The following is a 20,046-nucleotide window of genomic DNA, read 5'->3' on the forward strand; positions in this document are numbered from 1 at the left end:
TTCCATGGGACCACAAAGGCATCTGTTCCACATTCTAGCAGATCTTCTTGTTGAACCTGGACACAAACAGATCTACATCAGGGATCCCCTTGGACGGTCTCCTCTTCCAGGACTGCCCCCAACCCAAAAGGCTGCATCTGTTTTTACCACCTTCCAGGTAACTGGTAGGAAGGATTTTCCCTTTTGCGGATTCTTGGTCATCAACTACCAACTGAGGCTTCGGCACACCTTTGGAGACAGACACATTGGGGACTAGAGCTTGGACCATCTTGTTTCAAGCTAAATAGGATACTGTTTTGCAGCAGCCTCGAATGAAACTGAGCATAAGTAACGGCCTCAAATTAAGCCACCATCTTTCCCAACAACCTCATGCCGAATAGAAGGATTCTTTTTTGCTTTGACCACCTGAAATAGGTTCCTTTATGGTGCCGAGTTTTGCCTTGGGCAAGAATACCCTTTTCTGTGCTGTATCAATGATCAGTCCCAAGTATTCTAATATCCTCGATGTTTTTAAGGAAGATTTCTCTAGGTTGAGAATCCAAGCTAGGTATTCCAGGTAGTTGACTGCGGTGACCATAGTTTGGTCTAAGTAGGCTACCGACTATTCTATCAAGAGCAGATCATCTAGGTAAGCTATAATCATACATTGGGCCCTTAATCTGGCTAGAGGAGGAGTCAGGACTTTTGTAAACACTCAAGGTGCAGTAGCTAGACCAAAAAGCAGAGCTACAAACTGAAAATGAAGATTTTCTAATGTAATTTTCTCGAAATGTATATATTTCTAGTGAGTGGGGAAAATAGGCACATGGAGGTATGCATCCTTGATGTCGATTGACATCAGAAGTTCTCCTCCTTGTAGGGTGGAGCCTACTGATCGGATTGACTCCATGCAAAAAAAAAAAATTCTCTGGATCCTTGGGAACATTTGATCTGCGAAAACAAGGAGACGGAGACGCTCAAAACTCTAGTTTGTACCCTAGAGCTATTGAGGAAGTCACCTATCTGTCTCGACACTCTTCCTGCCAGACCCTTGAGAACTGCAAAAGTCTTCCACCCACTCAAGTGAGTGGGGGCACCCCTTTATAAGGCTTTAGCATTTTGTTTTGTAGGTTTGTTGAAATGCAATTTGTTTACTCCTTTTTCTAACTGGCAAAGGGGTACTTTTTCCACTAGAAATTTTTTGGATGTATTTATCCAAATAATCCCCAAACAGCCATTTACCGCAGAAAGGAAAACTAGCCAGGAGCTTTTTGCATGATGCTTCGGCTGACCAATTTTTCAACCATAGTATTCTACGCATATGCACCAGCCCAAGCATAAGGAGTGAGGCCTGAAGAATAGAATCTATCATGGCGTCTATTGCAAAACAAAGCCCCTGGTAGCTCGGCTAAATCCTGGACCTGCTGATCAGGGATAACCTTGGGCACCTGTTTAAACTGGTTCAAGGATGGACATACACCAATTGCTGCCACTGCAGGTTGAGTCACTGAACCTGCCAGAGAAAATGCTTTTAACAGTAATTCCAATTTCTTATCCGTTGGATCCCCAAGCATTTGAGCACTGTCTACTGGACAAGTCAAACTTTTATTCACAGAGGATATAGCAGCATCAATTGCTGGTAATTGCCACCTTTGGGTGAATTTTTCCTCTATAGGATAAAGTGTTGAAAACTTTTTAGGAGGAAAAATGCTTATCTGGGAGATCCCACTCAGAATACATAAGCTGTTCCAGCAATGAATTGACAGGAAAGGCATGCACAGCTTGAGGAGGCTTTAGCGAACCCAAACAAGAAGTGGGCTTATCAACCGACTTCGTTAAGGGTAGCATGAAAGAGTAGTATAAAAGTGCAACTTACTAAGAGAGATTGCTCCATCAATATTTCAGATTGTGAAGCTGAAGGAGATCCTTCCGCATTTGACCCCTCAGAAGAGGAGTCATCAGCCTCTTCACAGTCTCCTGAGGGAAATTCATCTTCTCCCACCCCCAGTTCCTCTGTTTGAGGATCTCAGGTAGTGGAAGGGGACCCGTCGCATTTTGCCCCATTCCGGGAAGATGCGATTAAAGCCACTAACCTTTCTTCCAATCCTATCAGATGAGGAAAAAACCTCTTCAGTAATATAGGCAGGGGCTGCATTGTTGGAAACTGTTGCAACATTTGACAGCCCCGATGGCTCACTCTGACCGGCCACCCCAGATCTCTCAGGGGAGGATGCCATTGTAGAGTTGAGACTAAGCTTCTTAGAGCTTGAGGGAGACCCTTTTGAGACCTTTTTGTGGTGTTTCTACCTCCCCTTCTTACCATAGCCCGATGCAAAGGTACTACCAGAAGAAGAAATTGCACCCACTGCTTGAACAAATAGTCCAGCAGCTGCTATTAATGCTCAGCCTTATGCTCGGTAAATGTGCCAAGGGAATGCCTGTGCCACCACTTACATGCTCCCTTCTGCTCGTGTCCTTCTAACAGCTGCAGTCAACCAAATGGAGCTTTTTATAATGCACTCCTGTGCTGGATGTTGCTGCATGCCAACGCTGTGCCAAGCCATGCCCCCTTTATCTTCCCACCGCACCCCCCTCTTTTCAAACAGCGTTTTCCTGCGCAAGCCTCTGATCCGATGGGATCGGCGTGTGTGTGTGTGTGGGGGGGGGGGGGGGTGGAGGCGAGGAGGAAAGCAGAAGAAAAACCATCATGCAGAGGCGGTGGAAGAACGGAGCAGCATCCATCGATCATTCTGGGCTTCCTCCTACTTAACTGGGAGAGGACTGTTTAGCCGGAGGAAGCCTGCAGCTTCTGCTGACATAGAGCGATCTATGGAAAGCATGAACAAGGTGGTGCTCTATACAGCCCCCAGTGGTGTCTTTAGGCATGACAACATTTACTTTTAAAGGAAACAATCCATAAGAAAATATAAAATTCCTTAGGAATCTCCACTTACCTTATCCCGCCGCAGGGATTCATTGGTATAACCAACAGACCCAATGTTCACGGTGGGCTTCATTAAAAAACCTTCAGGGACTGGGGCCCCTTTCTAAATCGAGGATTCCACTCCCCTGGACTCATAAAGCACCACGCCAGGAAACTTTATGGCTAAAAAAACAAAAAAAGCACTGGATCCCAGGATCCAGCTCTCCAGCTCTCTAAAAAGAGAAGCATTACGGGCTAAACCTCGTTTTTTTCTGCCACGAGGCCTGGGTACCATTCAATTCGGTCTGAAAAGACACTTTGAATGGATCCGGCTGCATATCTTACCCCAGCAAAGGAATATTCCAGTGGAGCTCAGCCTAGCTCATCTTTACGCGTGACCAACACCTAAAACACTGGTGAAAAAAAACTGAGGTACTCCCAGCAGTGGGAGGGATTATATAGGGAGTGAACTTCCTGTCTTAGGGCGTGCTAGTGTCCATCACCTAAAGGTGGCCTATAACCCACATAGTAACTACTATGTCTCTGTGCCCTGTGATGTACGATAAAGAAACCCGTTTTACAGAAGCAATCACTCACTGTTTTTATAAAGGCTTTATTGATTTAAAGCTGTGGTCATTATCACAAGTGCTTAACTCACCACTTGTAAATGCAGTTTCACACACAGACAAAATCACACATTTTATAGTTTTTGCATGGAAAATCATGAAAAAGAAGAAGGGCGCGCCAGCCTTGTGCACCACCTTTATTTGTAAAAATATACTCAAACACAGAGAAATCATAAACTTGTAAAGTTGGCAGGACACCAGGCCTCAAAGATATGCCATACAGTAAGCGGATCCAGACAACATTCCACAGCAGACACAGGAGCCGAAGAGTTTGCAGGGATATACGCCCTTCCTCAAATCTCTGAGCTCTGTATTGATGCCTAAACGTTCTAGCGACTTTACAAGTTTGTGATTTTACTGTGTAATTGTTATTTTACAAATAAATGGCACCTACGCTAGTGTACAAGTCTAGTGCTCTCTCCTTGTCATTTTGTATCAAGAATTTTCCCCAATCTGAAGAAGAGAGCAGAAAAGCTTGAAGTGCATCTGGTTACCTATTGCATTACAAAGTCAGCAAGATGGTCTGCTACATGGCTGCTTCATGGCGACCTTGGTTTGCTGCACTTTAGCAAGAGATGTCTTTCAACTTAAAGTAATGGCAAGGTCTTGTTTCTCCCCCCCCCCCCTCCCCCAAATAAAAATAAACATGGTATACTTACCTGCTCTCTGCAGTGGATTTTCACAGAGCAGCCTGGATCCTCCTCTTTTCGTTTACCTGGCTGGTACTCCTGCCCCCTCCCTCCTGTTCAGTGCCGCCACAGCAAGCAGCTTGCTATGGGGGCACCCAAGCTGAGTCACAGCTCCCAGTGTCCAGCCAGGGAGGCCTGGCCCTGCCCATCTCTCCAAATTGGCTAGCTGACTGATTGACCGCAGCAGCAGCGCATTAAGGTAAAAAACCTTGAGTTTACAACCTCTTAAACTACTTCAGCCCCAGAAGGATTTACCCACTTCCTGACCAGGCCTTTCTTTGCGATACGGCACTGCGTCGCTTTAAATGACAATTGCGCAGTCGTGCAAAATTGATGTCCTATTTCCCCACAAATTAGCTTTTTTTTGGTGGTATTTTATCAAAATCGCAATAGGCATATATTGATTGATTTGCACATAAGTTATCAGGTCTACAACCTATGGGATAGATTAAGGGACTTTTATTTCTTACTGGCAATGGCTGCGATTTTTAGCAGGACTGCGACATTGCGATGGACAAATATGACCCCAAATGACACTTTGAGGACCAGTGACATTATTAAATTGGTCAGTGCAATAAAAATGCACTGATCAATGTATAAATTACACTGGCAGGGAAGGGGTTGACACTAGGGGGCGATTAAGGGGTTAACTGTGTTCCCTGGGTGTTTTCTAACTGTAGAAGGGAATGGATGCCTGGAACACCACATAGATCACTGTTCAAAATGACTGGGAACAGCAGATCTTCATAATTTCCCCTGTCAGAATGGGGATCCGCCCAATTTACATAGGCAGATCCCCATGCTGCCTCTGTATACCACGATTGCGAGTAGTCGGCGGACAGAGTCTGCTGCTCCCGCGGTGCAAGCCGCTATATCACATGCACAGACCGATGTACACCTGTGTCGATTTGCGCTATCCAGCCACCTTGTCGCAGTATAACTGTGGAGGGTGGTCGGAAAGCAGTTAAGCATGTATTGCAATATGAGTGAACTAAAAAATCCCTGTTTTTCATTGCAAAGTTTGGTGGAAAGGAAGTATAGCAGTGTGCAGAGAGTCCATCCAGAATCGACAGTTCAAAAATTGCATGACATTGGTGGCAACGGAACTGTTCATGTCGCAGCGATTATGAAAAAGGTTCCTGCACTACTTAACGATTTCATTGCAACTTGCATAGACTTAAAGTGGTTGTAAACCCTTACAAACCACTTTGACCTACAGGTAAGCCTAGATTAAGGCTTACCTGTAGGTCCAAGCAATATCTCCTAAACCTATATGGTTTAGGAGACATTTGCCCGAAAACAGGCACCGCTGTCTACGGCACTGAGCGCGGCATTCTCAGCGACGGAGCTGCCGCGCGCATCGGCTCCCGTGCGCATGCGCGGGAGTGACGTCATTGCGGCTTCGCCGAATGACAGCGGCCGTGCTGCGAGACCCCACCAACAAGATGGATGCGGCGGACTACAGGGGACAGCGGCGACTTCGCTGGCTCCTGTGTCAGGTAAGTGACACATAATGGGCTACTATGTGATGCATAGTAGTCCATTATGCTTTGCAGGGAATGAAAGAGGAAGTAAACTCATCAGGGTTTACTTCCTCTTTAAGTTAAATGAAGTCGCAATGAAAGCAGCAGTACAAATCGCATTTATGTGTGGCTTTGAAATTGCGCTGAAGCCGCACCAGTGTGAACAGGGGCTCCAATTTATTTATGGGTTATAAGCAACTGCACCACAACCATCTGGATTTATAGCAAAGGACAATCAACTAAGTTGGAACTTTTTTTGTTCTTTGCAGTGCAGCACAAAGAATGTGTGCAGATTCCCGCTTGTCTATGGAGGGTATTTAGAGAATCTCATACAGAACAGAAGTAGGAGGTTGAGACAAGTTCACTTTTTAAATCACAGATACACAAATAAATCATCTCTGTTTCTACTTCAGAAGCAGTGTTTCTGCATCTAAAAGTACCCCTGACCACTTTTTACACATCAGCTTGCAGTCATCACCAATTTACACAATGCTAAATAAAATGTTTAAATAGCTTATAAATAAATGTGACAGAAAAAAAAAAAAAAAATAAAAAAAAAAAAAAAGGTGAAAAGAAAGAAGGATGCATGGAAACAAATTCATAGTTTGTCTTGTGAAGAAGTCAGATCACCAAGCCACTCTTAAAGTGTTTGTTAACCTAATAAAAAAATAAATTCTGCTCCCTTAAAGCATGTTATACAGCATCGTGCTGTGCAATTTGGTCCCCTGTAATACCTGGCTAATCTGCCTGGTTCTGCCTGCCCCTTTGTAAACTGACCACGGTGTATCATGGCTACTGAGCCCTGATACCGTAGTCAGTTTACATGCCTCCATCACCCGCAGCCCTGTTCTGTCTCCTGTGTGTCCCCCCCCCCCCCCCATCCCTTTCCTGTCTGCTCTGTAAGTGTGCGAGAACCGCCCCTCCCCTCTCCTCCTGCCACTATTAGTTTGCATTTAAACTTAAAAAAAAAAAAAAATACCGCCAACCCCTCTCTTGTATCCGGATATAACAGGCAGTGTATGTTAATGTGGAAAATGGTGCTTCTAAATACCATTGAAGATATCAGAAAAAAGGTATATAGAAGCTTCGTTCGCCCCATCCACTTACACTGTGTCTTATAGGCGGATACTAGATTGGGGCTCGCAGAGTAAAAAAAAAAAAAAATATATATGTTAGTTAACCACTTCAATACAGGGCACTTAAACACCTTCCTGCCCAGACCAATTTTGAGCTTTGAGCGGTGTCGCACTTTGAATGATAATTGCGCGGTCATGCTACACTGTACCCAAATGAAATTTTTATCATTTTTTTCCCACAAATAGAGCTTTCTTTTGGTGGTATTTGATCACCTCTACGGTTTTTATTTTTTGCGCTACAAATAAAAAAATACCGAAAATTTTGAAAAAAAAAATGTTTTTTTTTGTTTCAGTTTCAAAACTTTGTAAATAAGTATGTTTTCTCCTTCACTGATGGGGCTACACGGATGGGGCTACACGGATGGGGCTACACGGATGGGGCTACACGGATGGGGCGACACGGATGGGGCGACACGGATGGGGCTACACGGATGGGGCTACACGGATGGGGCTACACGGATGGGGCTACACGGATGGGGCTACACGGATGGGGCTACACGGATGGGGCTACACGGATGGGGCTACACGGATGGGGCTACACGGATGGACACTGATGAGGTGGCACGGATGGACACTGATGAGGTGGCACGGATGGACACTGATGAGGTGGCACGGATGGACACTGATGAGGTGGCACGGATGGACACTGATGAGGTGGCACGGATGGACACTGATGAGGTGGCACGGATGGACACTGATGAGGTGGCACAGATGGACACTGATGAGGTGGCACGGATGGACACTGATGAGGTGGCACGGATGGACACTGATGAGGTGGCACGGATGGACACTGATGAGGTGGCACGGATGGACACTGATGAGGTGGCACGGATGGACACTGATGAGGTGGCACGGATGGACACTGATGAGGTGGCACGGAGGGACACTGATGAGGTGGCACGGAGGGACACTGATGAGGTGGCACGGAGGGACACTGATGAGGTGGCACGGAGGGACACTGATGAGGTGGCACGGAGGGACACTGATGAGGTGGCACGGAGGGACACTGATGAGGTGGCACGGAGGGACACTGATGAGGTGGCACGGAGGGACACTGATGAGGTGGCACGGAGGGACACTGATGAGGTGGCACGGAGGGACACTGATGAGGTGGCACGGATGGACACTGATGAGGTGGCACGGATGGACACTGATGAGGTGGCACGGATGGACACTGATGAGTGGCACGGATGGACACTGATGAGGTGGCACGGATGGACACTGATGAGTGGCACGGATGGACACTGATGAGTGGCACGGATGGACACTGATGAGTGGCACGGATGGACACTGATGAGTGGCACGGATGGACACTGATGAGTGGCACGGATGGACACTGATGAGTGGCACGGATGGGTGGCACAGGTGGGCACTCATAGGCGGCACAGGTGGGCACTCATAGGCGGCACAGGTGGGCACTCATAGGCGGCACAGGTGGGCACTCATAGGCGGCACAGGTGGGCACTCATAGGCGGCACAGGTGGGCACTCATAGGCGGCACAGGTGGGCACTCATAGGCGGCATTGGTGTTATACTATAGTAATGGATGCCAGTGCCAAACAATAATGCATGCCAATAAGTGATGCCCATTATGGGCACTGATTGGCATCCATTGTGCTGACTAGCATCCCTGGTGGTTTAGGGAGGATTACCTTTTCCCTGGTGGTCTGGTCACGTCCCTGGTGGTCCAGTGTGGGCATCCTCAGGGGGGCTGTGCTGATAATCGATCAGCACAGACCCCCCTGTCAGAGGAGCAGCCGATCGGCTCTCCTCTACTCGCGTCTGACAGACGCGAGTGAGGGAAAGCCGATCACCGGCTCTTCCCATTTACACTGTGATCAGCCGTGATTGGACACGGCTGATCACGTGGTAAAGAGTCTCCGTCTGAGACTCTTTACCGAGATCGTAGTTGCCGGGTGTCAGGCTGACACCCCGCAACAATGATCGCCGCGACGCGCGCCCCCGGGGGCGCGCAGCGGCTCATAATCCTGATCACGTCATATGACGTCCGGTCAGGATTATGCAACCACTTTGCAGCCGTCAATTGCCTATAGGGCGGGCGGCAAGTGGTTAACAAACACTTTAAATGTATACCATTTGCATGAAAATGTGCTCACCTCTGAACAGTAGATGCAACAATCCATGTGGCTTTCAGATGCGGCTAAGTGACTAAGGGTGAAATCCCTAATACTAACCAAACAGGTTCTTTCCAGGACTGCTATATCCATCACCCTATACATGAACATTCAAATTAACATTTTATGGAGCAAGAGTTTTACCAAAAGCAAAACTAAACCAGGGCAGGCAAGAATCTTTCAAATCATTTAATTAAAGGTTAAGTTCACCTTTTCATAAAAAAATTAAGATGCCGCATCTTTGCTTTGCAACATCTGCAAAGATGAACTAACTCATAAGACTCACCCCACTCCCCTGGTCCCCACTGCACTTAGCTTCTGGAATTGCCATCTCTCACCACCCACAATAACTGCTCACCAAGGAGATTCTATTGAGCTTTCTTTCCTCCAGAAAATGGCCCCAGAAGATAGATAAGAATCTCATTGGCACATATTACCTATCAAACAGTCATGCACTCTTAGCCCTTGTACAAACGGTCGGACATTCCGATGGAAAATGTCCAATTGGACCGCGTTGTCGGATAATCCGACCGTGTGTGGGCTCCATTGGATTTTTTCCGTCGGAATGTCCAACCAACAAGGTTTGAGAGCTGGATATAAAATTTATCCGATTGGACTTTTTCCAATCGTTTGTAGAGAATTCTGATCGGACAAAGTGCCACACATGCTCAGATCAAATTACGAGACCAAAGCTATTGGCTACTAGCCTGAACATAGTCCCGTCGTAACAAACGAACGTCATCACGTTCCAAACGATCAGATTTTCCGACAACTTTGTCCGACCCTGTGCATGCAAAACCAGTTTCGGACAAAATCCGTCTGGAAAAATCTGATGGATTTTGTGGTCGGAATGTCCGAGCGTGTGTACAAGGGCTTAGACCTTTCTGCAGACTACTTTAAAACACTGTTTCCCATCCCTTAGCTCTCAGATGGCATCCTTTTATAATAAACTAGGAGACACGGCAACCTTCTTTAGTGACACACTGCGGGCATATATTACGGTCATACCTAAAGAAGGTAAGGACCCCACAATGTGTAGCATCCAGCAGCCGATCTCCCTTCTTTTTTTTTTTTTACTTATTAATCTTTATTAAGTTTTCACATTTATACAGACCACATTTTAAAATAACATTGCCAGGATTCAGATACATCTTTCTTCCATTCCGAAATCTGAGTTTTAGAATTCTAGGGAAGGGAAGGGGGACATGAAGATACATCCATACATCACATATAATTAGCAAAAAAAAAAAGCACACTATCTAAACAATACCATATCCCCCCTTTTCCTACCGCCATTATTTTTACAATTCCTACATTTTTCCTACTAATATAACCCCACCCCTCCCTCCCACCCTTTCTATCACCCCCACCCCCCCTCCCCTCCCCTCCTATATATATATTAGTGCTTTTATCCTACAGTATAGCATGATTGTGTTATAATGATTCCCGTACCTTTAATGTACCCTACCCTACTCCTTCCCATTACCCATCCCCCCTCCCCCTCCCCTCTTCCCTTTCCTATCATGGTTTAAACTGGGGTATGCATCACTTCTATCCACTCTCGCCAGTTCCTATTAAACTCTTTTAGGTTATTTCGTTTTGCATATACTGCCCTCTCTTTACATAAATAATCATTTACCGCCCTTGTCCAATCCTCTACTGTAGGGGCTAGCTTTGATTGCCATCTCCTAGCTATCATCCTTCTAGCTTGAAATAAACATCTTAGGATTACCGTTGTTGTTCCCTTCCTCTCTACTTCCTCCTCTCTATAGCCTAAAATACACACTATGGGATTTAATTCTATTACCTTCCCAAAGGCCCTACTTATTATCTTTACCACTTCTTCCCAGTATCTGAATAATTTGGGACATTTCCAAAGCATGTGCATTAAATTCCCTGACCCCCCACACCTGGGGCAACAGTCATCTGTTCTCTTACCAAATTTAAATAATTTCTGGGGAGTATAGTATGCTCTATTAATTACCATCAAATGGGAAATCCTCTGAGGAGGAGAGACCGAGACCTTTGGGCATGCCGCTAGGATATTTTTCCACTGTACTCGTGTTATATTACCTAGGTCTTGCTCCCATTTCTCCTTCTCAACCCTCCCTTTCCTCTCACTATTAATCTGTTCACCCAGCTGGGCATAGAATTTAGATATTAATCCTTTAGTGGGTCCTGCTTGCGCTACTGGGTGTAGCAAGGGCAGTTCCTCCCACGTTAATAACAGGTTCCCAAACTGGGTCCTTAAAGCGTGCCTCACTTGTATATAGGCATAAAATGAGTTTTGTGATATCTTAAATTCTCTTTGCAGCTGGTCGAAAGATTTAATACCCCTGCCGCCATATAGATGGCTAAGCCTTACAATGCCACATTTTTCCCAATCTGCCATTTTTCCAACCCGCCATATTTCCTGTAGCTTCTTATTGTTCTATAGAGGCGTATACTTTGTTATTTCACTATATCCCATTTTTTTTTAACTGTACCCCATAACTTTAACATCATTTTTACTGTAGGGCATCTACACTGGAATGAGTCCGCTTCCAGGGTCTCAATCAGGGTACTATGTGGGGAGCCTGTTAATACTAATCTCCCATTTGGGGTTCCTCCGTTCTTCTCATCGATCCCCCCTAGCTGTTGTAGTTGGGACGCCCATAAATAGCACTCCGGATAAGGGACCGCGAATCCTCCTTCCTCTCCCGGTAGCTGAAGCACCCGCAATCTCAATCTGGCCTGTCCTCCCCTCCATATTAGCTCCTTAAACAACATCTCTATTTTATGAAACCAGCTTCTGTTAATCCATATTGGGGCATTATGTAATATGTATAAAAGTTGGGGCATCCATATCATTTTTATCAGATTGCATCTGCCAGCGACCGAGAGAGGCATTCGTTTCCATATAGCAATTTTTTGTTTAAACTTAGCCAATAGTGGGACTAAGTTATGACTTATATATTGCTTAGGATCCCTTGACAAGGTTACTCCCAGATATTTCAACTTATCCACTATTGGCATTTGGGGGGTTCCCAGGGCCGTTTGCTGACCAATTGGGTCCAAAAGGGAGACATTCCGATTTTTCCCAATTTATCTCCAGCCCTGTGAAGCCTCCAAACCCTTGCACCAGTCCCATTGCCCTTGGTAGTGAGTCTCTCATATCCCCCAGGAACAATAGGATATCGTCTGCATAAAGTGAGATTTTTTCCTCTCCAGTTTTTCTTACAAAACCGACAATATCCCGGTTTGCTCTAATTGCACATGCCAAGGGCTCTATAGCCAATGCAAATAGCAGGGGTGATAATGGACACCCCTGCCTCGTCCCTCTCCCCAACTCTATTTTCCCGGATAACTCATTGTTAATTTTTAATCTCGCACTAGGTTTGTCATATAGCATCCTAATCCATCCTATAAAGGAAGGACCCAGGCCAAATTTCTCCAGAACTTTCCATATATATCCCCATTCTACGCTATCAAATGCTTTCCTTACATCCAATGCCACCACTGCACCCGGAGTGTCGTTATCCATTGGGACCTGCAAATTCAGAAAAGCTCTTCTAATATTTATACTCGTTGACCTGTTGGCTATAAACCCTGTTTGGTCCATATGGACCAATCTTGCTATGACTCGATTAAGCCTAGTCGCTAATACCTTGGCCAGTATCTTTGTATCGGTACACAGGAGGGAGATTGGCCTATACGCTGCAACATCTAAGGCATCCTTCCCTTCTTTGTACAACAGGGTTATAACCGCCTCCATCATTGATGGAGGCAATTTACCCTCCCCATATGCTCCTCTTAACATCTCCAGAAGTTCAGGAATCAGTATCTCGCCAAAATTTTTATAGACTTCAATCGGTAGTCCGTCCGGCCCCGGCGATTTCTGATTTGGCATACTCGCAACTGCTTCCTGAAGTTCTTTCAAAGTTATTGGGGCTTCCAGTTCCTCTCTTTCTTCTTGTTTCAAACATGGTACCTCTAATTGACCTAAAAATGTTTCCATTTGCTCATCCATCCCCACTTTCTGTGCAGTATATAGGTTTTTATAATATCCTTCAAATACTTGGCAAATACTCCCAGTTTCTGTTATAACCTTTCCCTCAGATATCCTAATCGCCGAAATTGAGGAAGGACCCGAGTTGTTCTTCACCAGTTGTGCCGACATTTTCCCCACGCTTTCCCCTTCCACGAAGGAGGCTTGGCGTTGGAACATATGCTGAATCTCTGCTTTCTTTAGGGTTAATAGCCTAAGTTCTTCTTGTTTATCTAACCAGATTTTTTCTTTGCCCTGCGTGGGGTCGCTAATAAAATCTCTTTCAGCCTCTAACACTTCTCTCCCTATTTGTGCCTCCTGTTCCCTAGATTTTCTGTTTATTTTTGCTATTGATTGAATCATAAGGCCCCTTAAAAAAGCTTTCAGAGTATCCCACAGGATCCCCGATGTTACTGTACCCCGGTTATTTTTTAGAAATTCTTTTAATTCCCACTGTATACTCTCAGGGCGTTCTTCTGTCTCTTTTTTTATCAGTTCTAACCAGAGCGGGTTCACTTTCCACAACCTCTGTACCTTACGTTCTCTCATTTTTAATACTGCTGTCACTGGGGAATGATCTGAAATCCCCCTGGGCTGATATTCAACCTTTTCCACCATTTGTAAGGCCAGGTCATTCCCCAGTATCATATCAATCCTGGATAACGTAGTATGTGTGGACGAGTAACAACTATACTGCCGAGTTCCCGGGTTCCCAGTTCTCCATAAATCCCGTAATCCTACTTCTTCCAGGTACTGTCCCAACCTCCCCTGCCAAGCTGGTTCCGCCAGTGTTTTTTCTGGGAATCTATCAATTTTAATATCCAATACCATGTTGAAATCCCCTACTATTATTATAGGAACACCATCTATCCCCACTAAAAATTCCTGTAATTTAAAAAGCACTTCCATTTTGAATGGTGGAGGGATGTAGATGTTTGCCAGCATACATTCTCTATTTTCAATTAGGCACTGTAAGAAAATGTATCTGCCTTTTTCATCCAGACTAACCCGTTTGCATACAAAATTCACCCCCGTTTTTACCAAGACACTCACCCCTCTGCTATATGTCGAATAAACAGAATGATATTGGAATTGATATTTTCTGCTCTGCAACCGGTATATTGTATCTCTATTTAAATGGGTCTCCTGTATGCAGAGCAGCTCTACTCCACATCCCTCCAACAAGGATAGCACAGCTTTTTGTTTCAGCCGCGTCCCCAGACCCCTCACATTCCAGGAGCCTATCTTAATTTTACCATCCTGCATAGCCATAAACAAAAGAGGAGAAAGAAAAAAAAAGGAAAAATCTAAGGTAGTAAAGAGAGAGAGCGAAATAACCAGTCTACTGAGGACACTATTGAGAACCTTTGGTCTCCCAGTACCCACCAACTCCCCTCTAACTTCTTTTATCACCTTATACCACACTCCCCAAATATTACTCCCTTGTATAATAACAAGTTTGTTAGGCGTCACTCTTAACTCGTATATTATGTGTCTTTGAATATAAATTATACTATATAATTGTTTATTACCTTTTTCCCCCTTGTGACCAATATATTTTCCTTGTTTTTTACCACCCCAAGTTTTACCACCCCACAGTTTGTGTCCTTTTTTGCTTTGAGTTATTTCCTGTACTCCATTAGTGCATACATATATTTTTTCCCCCCCTTCAACCTCCCCCCTATTTTCCCTACTACACCCACCCCCTCTCCCCCCTTTCTACCTCCCTCCCGCCCCTCCCCCACCTTCCTAGGTGTTTACCCTAGGGGCTATTAGTGACCTTATACCACTCTCTTCACAACCTATTTACCACCCTCACCTAGTGCGCTCGCCGTGTATTACCTCCCTCCCAGCCCCCCTCCCATACAGACAGACATCACACACCCACAAAAAAAAAAAAAAAAAAACCCACACATACTTCATCCCCCCCTCTCTTTCTATCTTCCCATCCCACTCATTACTAGAAACCCCAACAACTACAACTTTTCTTTATTTTCTTCTATCCATTTTTCAACTTCCATTGGGGAACAAAAAACCTGAGTATGCCCTAGTGCATTAATCCGTAGCTTTGCAGGATAAAGAAGAGCATACGGCACCCTGAGCTTCTGTAACCTGCGTTTCACCTGGAGGAACTCTACCCTTTTTCTCTGAAGTTCTGGGGAAAAATCAGAATATAATGAAATTCTAACACCCTTATACAATACATTCCCCATTTCCCTTGCCTTCCGTAATAATACCACTTTATCTTTATAGTTCAGTAATTTCATTAATAATGGCCTAGGACGGCCCCCCTCCAATGGTGCTCTAAAGGGTACCCTATGCGCCCTCTCTATTGAGAACGCTGTTGAAAAAACATCCCTCCCAAACAGTTCAACCAGAAGATGCTCCATAAATTCAGCAGGGTTTACACCCTCACTTTTTTTCCGGAAGCCCCACTACTCGCACATTGTCCCTCCTGAGCCTGTTTTCCATTTCGTCCATTCTTGTTCTATATCCGCCGAACTGCTCCTTCAGGCTTTCTATTTCTTTAATTAGGAATGTTGTATCGTCTTCTAATCTGCTAGTCCTTAACTCGAGTTCTGTCGTCCTTTCTACCACTTTCTGTAGGTCTTGCCTTACCAGCATTAGGTCTTCCTTCACTCCCTTCATTTGATTACAGAGTTCTTTCAGTGAGATGTTACATGCGTTTACGACCAATAACACGTCCTTAATTGTTGGCTCTTTTTCTAACGGAGGAGAGTCACCCGTTGTGATCTCCATATTCTGTTCCCCTGCACCCGCTTTTTTATTAACTGAGCATTTGGCCACTGCTCCAGCCTGCGTATTAATGTTAATGTTCGACTGACCCATGCTTTTCCTTTCAGACATTTCTCCATGCTGCCCCTTTGTCTGCCCTTTTTTTTGGAGGGGTCTGCGATGACTGTGCAGGGTTATGAGCATATTGTTCTAATTTAGCTGCTGTGGTAGACTGTTGCGAACTTTTTTCCCCTCTTTCCTTTGCAGAGCGCAGGTGCTGCATCTTACTTTCCTTTTCTCGCCCCTTTCCACAGAACAGTCCGTAATATATCGTATTTTAATATATTTTTAACTTTTTAACCCAGCAGCCCCTCGCTCAGTTGATCGCTTAGTGCAATATTAGCCATATCTTATAACCAGTTCTCCAGTATTCACTTCATGTATCACCAAGACTTCCTGTTTTAATGCTTCACAGCAGACTTTTATTTGCACGCACTTAGTTCAAATACCGTTCAGCCAGTTGATTTTTAGAGCAGCCACCATCCCTCAGTTAATCAATTAATGCAATACTGATCTTGTCTTATAGCCAGTCAGTCCACAAACACTCAATTCAAATATCACAGACTTCCTGGTTCGCTGCTTACAGACGTTCGTTTTTACAGCAGGTACTTCTTTGCTTATACTACCTGGGTTATCATTCGTTCGTCTTAGAGCACAACACGAAGCAATGAGTTCCAGAGAACAAGAGCTATAAGTCCTTCTCACCCCCGACCAACGACCTCTTGTTTACTTGTTACCAGTTCTCAGGCATCGCTATGTCCACAAATTGCTCTGACAGACCTCCACCTGCTATGCCCCTCACACCTCCGACTTCTCCCCCCCCCTCGCAATCCTGCCGCTTACCTCCTTCCTCCTATCGCGGCTTACTGGAGAGCGGGAGGGCCTCTTGGTGTCCACTGTGTGCGGCGTCTCTCGGCAGGGTTCAAAAAGCGTTCGGCTTGGTCGGGGGTACTCGTGCTTCTTCGGCCGTGTTCACTGGGGCTCAGGACCCGGAAGTAGGCGTGAATCTCCGAGGGCTCGGCACGATCGTACAGCGATGCGCTGTCACTCCTCCTCCCGTCCGGCTTCAATGAACAGCTCCAGCCCACCGCACGCTGCTTCCGACCGTAGCACTAAGCGCTCCACGCTCTCGTCATGGGGGTCTGGGAGAGAGTCACACACGGCGTCTCGCATCTCTCACTCACTCCATCTTGCACATCCGGTCACGCCCCCCCTAGCGGAAGAGATGTCTCTTGATCTCCCTTCTTAAACACAGACCTTAAATTAAATTATTCACCAAGATTCTAGCGACCCGACTAGCCCACCACCTACAATCACTGGTTCATTTAGACCAAGTAGGCTTCATCCCCACTAGAGAAGCTAGGGACAGTACAATTAAAGTCTTAAACCTAATACACTTTGCCAACAAAACTCACACACACCCTCAATCTTTATAAACACAGACGCCGAAAAAGCCTTTGATCGGGTTGACTGGGGCTATATGCTCTCCGTCCTTAGATACTTAGGACTTGGGGAGACCATGATGAGATGGATTTCTCAAATTTACTCCAACCCCTCCGCACAAGTTAAAGTAAATGGATTACTGTCAGACCTCCTCTCGATTAAGAACGGGACCAGACTGTCTTCCCTCCTCTTCGCCCCATCTTTAGAGCCATTTCTGTGTAAAATCAGACGTAACCCAGACATCCAAGGACTTACGATAGGAGACACAATACAAGGTTTCAGCTTATGCAGACGACCTGCTATTTTCCCCAACGAACCCAGTAATATCTCTCCTGAACCTCCTCCGTGAATTTGACACATACAGAGCTATATCTAACCTCAAAATTAATTATAGCAAGTCGGAGGCCATGGGAGTAGGCATGCCAACTTGAACTTTATATGGACAGAGACTGCCCTGAAGTACTTAGGCGTCCACGTACCAGCTAATCTTAAGCACACCTTTCATCTGAACTTCCCCCCCTCTACTAACTAAAACCCGAACCTTACTGGAGGTGTGGCACGGAGGCCTCCACTCGTGGTTTGGCAGGCGCAACCTTATTAAAACCGTGCATACTACCCAAGTTCCTTTACTTGTTACAGGCAGTCCCGATCTTCATTCCAACGGCACTTTTTAAACAAGTACACAGTCAGTTTTACAAATTCATATGGGCAAATAGGAGACTGAGAATACCCCATTCCCTATTCTCACTTCCAAAACTAAACGGGAGACTTGCGATCCCCGACGTAAGGAAATACTATCAAGCCATACAGCTTGGTAGGTATATAGATTGGAATCGACACCGAGACCTGAAATTGTGGACGCGCCTCGAACAGGCACAGCCGCAGATACCCCTACAGGGCGCTGCATGGTGCTATGAACGTCCCCGTCTGAAATCAAGACTCACCCGTTGATAGGGACGACACTCTGTATTGGGTCACAAATTAGTCTCACACATTCACTATCCACACCAAATTCACCCTTATATCCTATCATAGGAAACCCTACATTTCCCACAGGACTTGACCCTCAGACTAGAAATGTCTTTAAAAGACACAAACTGTACACAAGCAAGACATTTTGTACAGAATAACTTGGCCCTCCCTAGAAGCACTCAGAAGCGAGACAGGTACCTTTAAACTACTGTTTTGGACAGCATTACGACTAAGACATTTTCTCGCATCTATACCTAACCCGCAAGAGTTTGACAGACCTCTCACTTCTCTGCTTGGAAGAGAGGAGACTCCCGAGGACACTGTCCATAATATACAACCTCCTTACTTCTCCGAAGGAAAGCATACCTCCGCTATACCTGTGTAAATGGGAAAAAGACCTCAATTGCACATTCACTTTAACCCAGTCTCAACGTGTGATAGCGCTAGTGCCAGCGCTGAAATCCTCCAGAAACCAATCAAACTTATGAAAAGGTGGTACTTGACCCCACATGTCCTACATACCTACTATTCGAACATTCCAGCAATGTGTTGGAGGTGTCTGGGAGACAGAGGTACGCTATTACACATATTCTGGTCCTGTCTGAAGCCATCCCATTTCTGGTCCACAGTTAGAACGACTATACAAAAATTTACGGATTATGTCATTCCAAACAAGCCGACATTTTTTCTTTTCCATGTATTATGTCAATTAAGAAATACAAAAAAGATTGGTCATTTGTCATCTGCTAAACACTGCAAAATCCTGTATCCCAATTAACTGGAAAAGTCAGGCCCCAATGGTAGGTAGTTGGATCCAGAGAGTAGAAGACATTAGGAGAATGGAGGACCTGGTGCTCTCAGCGAAACAGGATGAAAAATATAAAGCGACATGGGACCTGTGGCTTCAATTTGTCAAACTTTATAAGGAAACATCTCCTTAATATATGATGAGACCAGGGGCTGCCCTGAACCCACCGGGGCTCCCCCTACCCCCATGCCTACCCTACTTTACCTATGTTTACCCTTTTGCCACCCAGGTATCCTCTGTACTTTGGAGATCCGGATCCCCCTCCTCCCCGCCCCTTGAGTCCCACTGAGATGGGGGGGGGGGGGGGGGAACAGGCGTGGAGTTGATCGTCCCGGACCTACGGCCTCAGACCGTGAGTTTACTGTCAGGAAGGACCATTAGCCCTGCATTGACGATTTCAAGGGTTTGGGCTGTGGGTACACAGCAACCTAGGAACATATTCACGCCCTTTGTCTGTTACCCTCTTATACATGACTGTTGTTTACGAGGATCCCCCTTATTGAAAAAATGTTTTTTATAGAATATAATAATATATATATATATATATATATATAAAACCTATTTTCTTCGCCCAAGTTGGGCTTTAAATAAGATGTATATTTGCAAAAAAAATAAAAAAAATTACAGTTTAGTCTAAGACCCACCTCAACCTGTGACCGGACATTGAAGGTGCAGCAGCACACCGATGACAAAATTCCTCTGTTCTCCCATCCTGTAGGTAAGCTCCCACTGTTAGACAGAATTGTGCAATGCACTGGAGCCTCATTGGCTTAGAAACCTTACCTTGCCCATTCTAATTGCTGTTGTACAGAGGAATTAAACAGGTTGATATAAAAAAAGTTCAGTTACTTTGGCAGCTTTATGTAAAAATACATTTAAACCAATAAACCCATAGCTGGAATAATTGGTGAATTTATATATCTGCCTGAAGTTCACCTTTAAAGCGAATTAGTGCAATCTCCATGAAGGACAAAACAGAACACCACATC

General features: G+C 45.3%; 1 protein-coding gene across 3 annotated transcripts in view; it reads right to left on the minus strand.

Annotated features, from left to right (window-relative positions):
* The window catches only part of CNKSR1 (connector enhancer of kinase suppressor of Ras 1), a 166,799-nt gene that overhangs the window by 113,379 nt on the left and 33,374 nt on the right, over positions 1-20,046 (minus strand). The window lies entirely within an intron of this gene.

This window comes from Lithobates pipiens, unplaced genomic scaffold (genome assembly GCF_037356315.1).
Source record: "Lithobates pipiens isolate NorthernLeopardFrog02 unplaced genomic scaffold, aLitPip1_a1.2 Scaffold_16, whole genome shotgun sequence".
Taxonomy (NCBI): Eukaryota; Metazoa; Chordata; class Amphibia; order Anura; family Ranidae; genus Lithobates; species Lithobates pipiens.